We start from the raw sequence: 8,238 nt of genomic DNA, 5'->3' as shown, positions 1-8,238 counted from the left end.
CTGATACAATTTTTGATGCCTGACAATGATGCTCGAAGGCAAGCTTATACACCATTCCTCTCTGCTGTTTTGAACATTAGGAGCTTGCTGCTGTTTGTAGTTGAGGAGAAACCTCCTAATGTTCGTCAGCTTGCTGCTGTTTTGATGCGAAAGAAGATTACTGGCCATTGGGCCAAGCTTTCTCCTCAACTACGTCAACTCGTTAAACAATCACTCATTGAGAGCATCACCCTCGAGCATAGGTTCGAGCATAGGCTTCCAAAACAGTTTTTGGCCATAAATTCTCATACTTTCTTGAACCAGCTTTACTCTCAATAGCTTTAATGGCGGCATCAGTCCATAACATCTTTGATAATTCCTTCTTCGACATCTCTACTGGGAAATATACAGTCAATGGACAAAATCCGAGATGGTGGTGGTGGTTGTGGTGGTGGTGGGTTTTACGTGGGAATGGTGGAGAATCCTTCGACCGCCGTCGTTGCTGTATATTATAGTACTGGGCTCAGCCCGTCTGACGAGAATATTAGGTCAGACGGTCTGACCCAATACTTTCACTTTAATCAAATTGTATATATTTTAATCAAATTAAATGTATTTAAATTCAATCAGATTAAAAGAAAATAAAGTTGTTACATTAATATTAATAATCATATATATTTTAATCAATTTTAAAGGTTTTATCTTGATGTGTTTATTATATATCGATTATTTACTCCAATCCCCTTAGTTTTGATAGTCGATTTGAGCTCTTTTGAGCTCGTTTCTTGTGTTATTTGTGTTTGGAGTTGTTTTCATGTGTTACATCTTTTGATGCACATTAGGCATTTGGTGCCTTCATTTAAGTAGCGAAACAAGAGCCCAATGGTCACACAATGTCCAAGGAGTATCCGAAAGATTGCACGAGCGATTCAGACAGATTGCATGGAAAACGGATGAGAAAACCCATTCGCCCGGTCGACCCGGCGGTTTGGCCCGACCGAGCGAGCCACGAAAATGAACTGCTAGCATATTTGATTCGCCCGGCGAACCGGGCGACCCAAAGGAGAAAATTGCTTGCGCGCCAGACCGGGAGGATTTCATCTCCCGTCGTAATTCTTCAATCACCGTTGCCCCACCGGGTGGATTTCTCCCGGTCGAGTGGGTGATTTCTCGGGACGAGTTAATTTGCCTTTTTTAGCCGGTTTTGTAAAAACTATAAATAGGTTTTTAGTATTTTCGATTAGACAATCTTATTTCCTCCGTTTTTAGGGCTAAACACAGTTTTTTTCTCTCTAGCTTTGTATGAACTTTGAAGATTATATAGATCGTTGATTTCGTTCTCATTGTTCTTCAATCATTCGGTATTCTTTACTTTGTTTAATTTAATGAATTCTTCTACTTGTATCATGTTTATTATTATAAAAAGTGAGTAGTCTTTTTCTAGGGCTTACAGAGGGAAGCCCGGTTTATACCTTTTTGACTGTGGTTTAAAGTTCTTCGTTATTTGGATTTAATTAAAATAATTCCTATTGATTTTTTATGCTTGTTAATTCATGTAATTGCGCAATATCATGAGTTATGTTTAGCTAATAAGAGTTAGAATCGAAAGATCGTATTCATTAGAGGCTTGTTACAATAGGTAGGTTTGATTATGTTGAACGACCGTACTGGCATATGTTAATCTAAGAGCTATTAATGCCTGACCAAGCATTAACGGAATACTCTATTTATTGGAACCTCCATCCAAGTATTGTTGAACTATATTGTAGTGATTGGATTGGTATAAGCATGGTAGACCAATCGGTTGCCCTAGGTTTTTTTTTATTTTATAATCTTCCATCTTTTTGTGATATAGTTTATGCTAGTGTAGTTATTAATTCTTCCATCAATTTCATATCCTGAAGTAGTTGAATAATTGAGCATAAATCTGTAGAACCCCTCTCCTTGTGGATCGACCCGTATTTGCCAGTTTCTACTAAACAGACACCGTGCACTTGCGACATATTTAAAAACCCATGAAGTTTTTGGCGCCGTTGCCGGGGAGACGACTAGTTTCTATACCTTTCTGATTGATTATTTGCACTATTTTTACTGTCTCATTGAAACTTTAAGTTCCAATTGAGGCTATCTCACTGCACATTTTTCTTTGTTTCTTTTATGCCCAGGTCTAATAGAATAGGCACTCCAGTTCCAACTGGTAAATGGCAAGTTTTGCCATAGACCAATCGATATGGGGTGGTTCTTAGAGGTGTCTTAAAAGAAGTTCGCAGAGCCCACAAAGTATCATCCAATTTTTAGGACTAACATTCCTTGACCTGTTGACTATCTTCTCTAAGATGAGCTTGATCTGACGATTGGAGACTTCAACTTGACCACTAGTCTGAGGATGATAAGCTAAACCGACCTTATGAGTGAATCCATATTGCTTGCTTGGGAGATTGGTGGATAGAGTAATCTGAAAAGTTGAACTTAAATTGTGCCTTCTTGAATGATTTTTGAGCCTTATAAAAAGATTTTGATCTCTGTTTTCATATATGAAGGAGTGAAGCAATAATATTCATGTTCATGTCATGGTTTTGCTTAGGGACAAGCAAAAGGTTAGCTTGGGGGATTTTGATGTGTTTATTATATATCGATTATTTACTCCAATCCCCTTAGTTTTGATAGTCGATTTGAGCTCTTTTGAGCTCGTTTCTGGTGTGATTTGATGTGTTTGGAGTTTGGGTTTTCGTGTGTTACATGTTTTGATGTAGATTAGGCGTTTGGTCCCTTTATTAAAGTCGAAAAACAAGAGTCCAATACTCACACAATGTCCAAGGATAATCCGAAAGATTGCACGAGCGATTCGGACAAATTGCACGAAAAACGGATTAGAAAACCCACTCGCCCGGTTGATCGGGCGGTTTGGCCCGACCGGGGGAGCCACAAAAATGAGCTGCTAGCATATTTGACCGGGCGACCAAAAGGAGAAAACTGCTTACGTGCCCGACCGGGCGGATTTCCTCTCCCGTCGTAATTCTCCAATCACTGTCGCCCGACCTAGCGGTTCTCGGGACGGGTTAATTTGTCTTTCTTAGCCGGTTTTGTAAAAAGTATAAATAGGTTTTTAGTATTTTCGACTAGACTATCTTCTTTTTTGCGTTTTTTGGGCTAAACACTTAGTTTTTTTCTCTCTAGCTTTGTATGAACTTTTACCTTTGAAGATTATAGAGATTGTTGATTTCGTTCTCATTGTTCTTCAATCATTCGGTATTCTTCTTTACTTTGTTTAATTTGATGAATTCTTCTACATGAATTATGTTTATTGAATTTATTATTATAATGATTGAGTAGTCCTTTTCTAGGGCTTAGAGACAGAAGCCATGTTTATACCTTTTTGACTGTGGTTTAAAGTTCTTCGTTATTTGGATTTAATTAAAATAATTCCTATTGATTTGTTATGCTTGTTTAATTCATGTAATTGCGCAATATCATGAGTTATGTTTATGTAACACCCTCAAAATCCATACACGTCTAATGCTATGTCGCATCGACTTTGGGAGTGTTACTGCCGCGATGGAACGCAAGGCATAAATAGAAATACAGTAACTCAAATTCATTGTCTCAAAACCAAATTGCAGCGGAATCGAAAATGTAAATACAACTCGAGAATCATAGATGACCCCTTTTATTCAAACTCAAACCATTTAACAACGTTCTATAAAATTCAGTAATACTTAATCCAAATGTTTAACTTCAAAACTACAGACTAGCCCCCTAATACTTGATATCATGCAGCAGCACCAGCACACCTAGTCTGCTCCCCATTTAAGCGTCAATGGTTTATCACAGGTCAACAAACACATAATAACACACAGAATCAGCTATGCTGAGTACGTAATGAACCATTGAAAATATATGAACATAAATGATGCACATGTGAACAAACTGATATATGAAACTACGTTATCTCACATCCTTTAGTCTTTCTTTATTTGGCATCGAACGGGCACCGTCATCTTACTAGAATCATACGGGCTACTGAATCCTTAATAGACAACTTGGTCTATTAGATGAAATGCAAATACGATTTGTTCCGTCTCACACCCATCACCTTAGTATGCATACCCCCAAGATCGAACAGAACCTTCCGCCTACTTGAGTTATCAAAATATAAGGACACTACTGTCGTCACAGTAGGCCTGCGTAGGAGTGTAGGACAAGTCCGACACTCCCCCCATTGTTCTTTACTTGTAGGGAATCCAACTACAAGTTATTGCCATAATCTTCTTTTACTACTAACTAATCTTTTCATAACCTCAAAGAGTCATATACATGCTCTCTTAATTACAAAACTCAATCTTATCTCTAGTAACACTCTCGTTACATTATAGATCAGATTAAAAATGCTTATGTTACACTACGATAGAACTTCGCATCTCAATGCAACATATTGATTTCACGTTACAAACGTCTAACCAAACAATCACAATCAAATGTTCCCTATCATGATACTAGGTTCCAATAAAATGAACTGCAACCTAATCATGATACTAAAACTTGAAAGTAAACTGGTACGCGTACGTACCTTGTAGCGGAGAATTTTCGCTGACTTAATTGAACGAGCCGCTTATGAAATTGGGACCTAAACCATTAATACAAAGCTTTAGTGCTACGTCCTTGATAACACTAACAACTACTACGTACTAAGACCATAACGATCTAATGATTCGAATTAAACGATAGTTAAAACCTTATTCCAGAACTTTTGTTACATTTCTAATCTAGTGGATTTAACGTCTTTTAGGAGTCAAAGTTAGTGAGTAACTAAACTTAGTTAGTATCATTAGTTCACTATTTTACCAAACCAAATGGGTCATAAGTCCAACCATGTCTTATGTCCAGAAGTCCAGTCTTACGTCCGAGAATTAGGTCTCATGTCCAAAAGTTAAGTCATATGTCCAAAAAGATAGGTTTCATGTCCAAAAGGTAAGTTTCATGTCCAAAAGGTAAGTTTCACAAAACAAGTCACTCATAATACGATAATAACTTTAACTAATAATAATAACACACCTTTCCTACTTTCATCTTATTCCATTACAAACCTAACCAGATTTTTAACTTAAAAAAGAGTAATAAATTTAACTAGCTAAACAGTCTAATAAATTATTACACAACTTTACTTACTAATTACTAATTACTAATTACTAATTACTAATTACAACTTACGTAATTACGAAAAACAGTAAATATAAAAATAAACTAATAAACTGATATAATAAGTTAAGTACATAATAGGTTTATACCACTGACTTTCACCGGCAAAAGAATTCCGGCGACCAACTTCCGGCGAAGACGCACACTTTCCGCCGCCTACGCGCGCGGCCACGACACTCAACCGGCACTCGCATAGCCTTCGCGCACACACACGACAAACACCTTCGCACCCCTCTTCGTTTCATCGCCCAAACAACCTTACGCGACCAGATCTGTCGCGCCACCACACGGACACCGCTCGCACGACTTCGCACAACACCCTCGAGCACTCTTTTCCGCACACTCAAACCACACACACACTTCGCACAAAATTCTCATCCACTCGCACCAAACCCTCGTCTGAATTCGCACCAAAAACTCTTGACAACTCGCACAAAGCCCTCGTCTGAACCCGCACAACCACCGGCGACGAGAGAGAGGAGTCGAGAGGAAAGTCAGCGAGAGTTTGAGAGAGAATCCGAGAGAGAGAATCCGAGAGAGAGAGAAATTTGAGAGAGAAAGAGATTCGAGAGAGAGAGAGAGAGAAAAATCTGAGAGAGGGAGAAGGAAAAGTCGGCTAAGGAGAGAGAGAAAGTGTTAGGGTTTCCTTGTTGCTTTTCTGATTTTTTCCCTTCCCTTTTTCCCTTTTATACTTCCTTCAATAAAAGGTAACCCTAGGTCAAGTAGAAAAACAGTTTAACCTTTTAAAATTCCGAAACTTTCCTAAACCTATTCGTATTAACAATAATTTACTCCTATTATTTTGTAAATAAACTAAAATACCTTTTATTAATTTCTTTATATTTTCTTAATTAATACGAAATAACTCCCAAAAATACGGAGTATTACAGTTTAGGTAATAAGAGTTAGAATCGAAAGATCGTATTCATTAGAGGCTTGTTACAATAGGTAGGTTTGATTATGTTGAGCAACCATACTAGCACATGTTAATCTAAGAATTGTTAATGCCTGACCAAGGATTAACGAAATACTTTGTTTATTCGAACCTCAATCCAAGTATTGTTGAACTATATTGTAGTGGTTAGATTGGTATAAGCATGGTGGACCGATCAATTGCCATAGGTTTTTAATCATTTAATAAACTTCCATCTTTTTGTGTTATGGTTTTATTCTAGTTTAGTTATTAATTCTTCCATCAATTTCCTCTCCTGAAGTAGTTGAATAATTGAGCATAAATGTGTAGAACTCTTCTCCCTGTGGATCGACCCGTATTTGTCAATTTCTGCTAAACATACATCGTGCACTTGCGGTATATTTAAAAACCCATCAAGTTTTTGGCGCTGTTGCCGGGGAGACGGCTAGTTTTTATAGCTTTTTGATTGATTATTTGAACTATTTCTGCTGTCTCATTGGAAATTCAAGTTCCAATTGAGGCCATCTCACTGCACATTTTTCTTTGTTTCTTTTATGCTCAGGTCTAAAAGAACAGTTACTCAAGTTCCAAGTGGTAAATGGCAAGCTTTGCCATAGACCAATTGATATGGTGTGGTTCCTAGAGGTGTCTTAAAAGAAGTTCGCAGAGCCACAAAGTATCATACAATTTTCGGCACCAATCTTTCCTTGACCTGTTGACTACCTTCTCTAAGATGAGCTTGATCTGACGATCTGATACTTCAACTTGACCACTAGTCTGAGGATGATAAGATAAACCAACCTTATGAGTGACTCCATATTGCTTGCTTGGGAGATTGCTGGATAGAGTTATATAAACAGTCGAACTTGAATTGTGCCTTCTTGAATAATTTTTGAGCCTTATAAAAGATTTGATCTCTATTTTCATATATGAAGGGGTGAAGCAATAATATTCATGTTCATGTCATGGTTTTGCTTAGGGACAAGAAAAAGGTTAGCTTGGGGGATTTTGATGTGTTTATTATATATCGATTATTTACTCCAATCCCCTTAGTTTTGATAGTCGATTTGAGCTCTTTTGAGCTCGTTTCTAGTGTGATTTAATGTGTTTGGAGTTGATTTCGTGTGTTACATGTTTTGATGCAGATTAGGCATTTGGTGCCTTTATTTAAGTCGCGAAACAGGAGTCCAATGGTCACACAATATCCAAGGAGTATCCAGATGATTATTGCACGAGCGATTCTGTAATCCCCCAAAATTTTAAAGAATTTTTATAAATATATTCAAGTATTTATATAGTTATATTTAAATCCAAACGAGTTTGGAAAATGATTTGACTATTTAAAAAGGGTTGACTATTTTAAAAGTCAAATGAAATTATTTTTCATGGCTTAATAAAATTAGAAATATTTTAATCAAGCATGTTTTAATAAAGGTTTCAAATATTAAAGTATATTGAAAAAGAAGTTTAATGGAATCAAAAATCCTAAAAGGATAAAAAGGAAAAGAGTCATGTTGATGATTAAAGTCCTAAGTTGTTCATCTTATTAGTCATCAAATCTCATTAAACCTTATCTCTTTTCTTAAGCCCAAAAAGGGAAGCCTTTATATAAATATCCTAAAACCCAATTATTTTATCCCACACAATTATTTTCTCCACAAAAATCACGTCATTCTTTCCCTCATTCCTTCGACTTTTCTCTCTCCTCTTCGTGCGTCGTTTCTTTCGGTTTTCTCTCTCAAATCTCGTTTCTTCTTCTTCAAGTAATGTGTCTTCTTCAACAAGAAACGTCACAAGCCTTCCTAAAGTTTCTGAATTTTCGCCACTGTGCTGCTGCCGTGAGCTGTCCTTGCCGGTGCCCTTCCTCCTCCTTTGTTGTTGGTTGTTTTTTTTCTTCCTTCCTAAGATTCCATTAAAAGACTAGGTTTTTATGTTATTTTATTATTTTTTTTATCATGTTTACTAATTAAATTACTGTTTTTTTTATATATATATTTTCGATTATCATGGTTTATAATATAAGAAATTTTAGATTTATTATATTGAGTTTATTTTTAGTTTTAATCATGGAAATAAGAGTTTTTAGGGTTTTTATTTGCTAGAAACTAAAGAAGTATATTATAAACTATGAGATTTTTTTAGTACGTAAT

The sequence above is a fragment of the Beta vulgaris genome, chromosome 2 (genome assembly GCF_026745355.1).
Source record: "Beta vulgaris subsp. vulgaris cultivar EL10 chromosome 2, EL10.2, whole genome shotgun sequence".
Lineage (NCBI taxonomy): Eukaryota > Viridiplantae > Streptophyta > Magnoliopsida > Caryophyllales > Amaranthaceae > Beta > Beta vulgaris.
The sequence above is the reverse complement of the archived record's forward strand: the minus strand, read 5'-3'. Positions refer to the sequence as shown.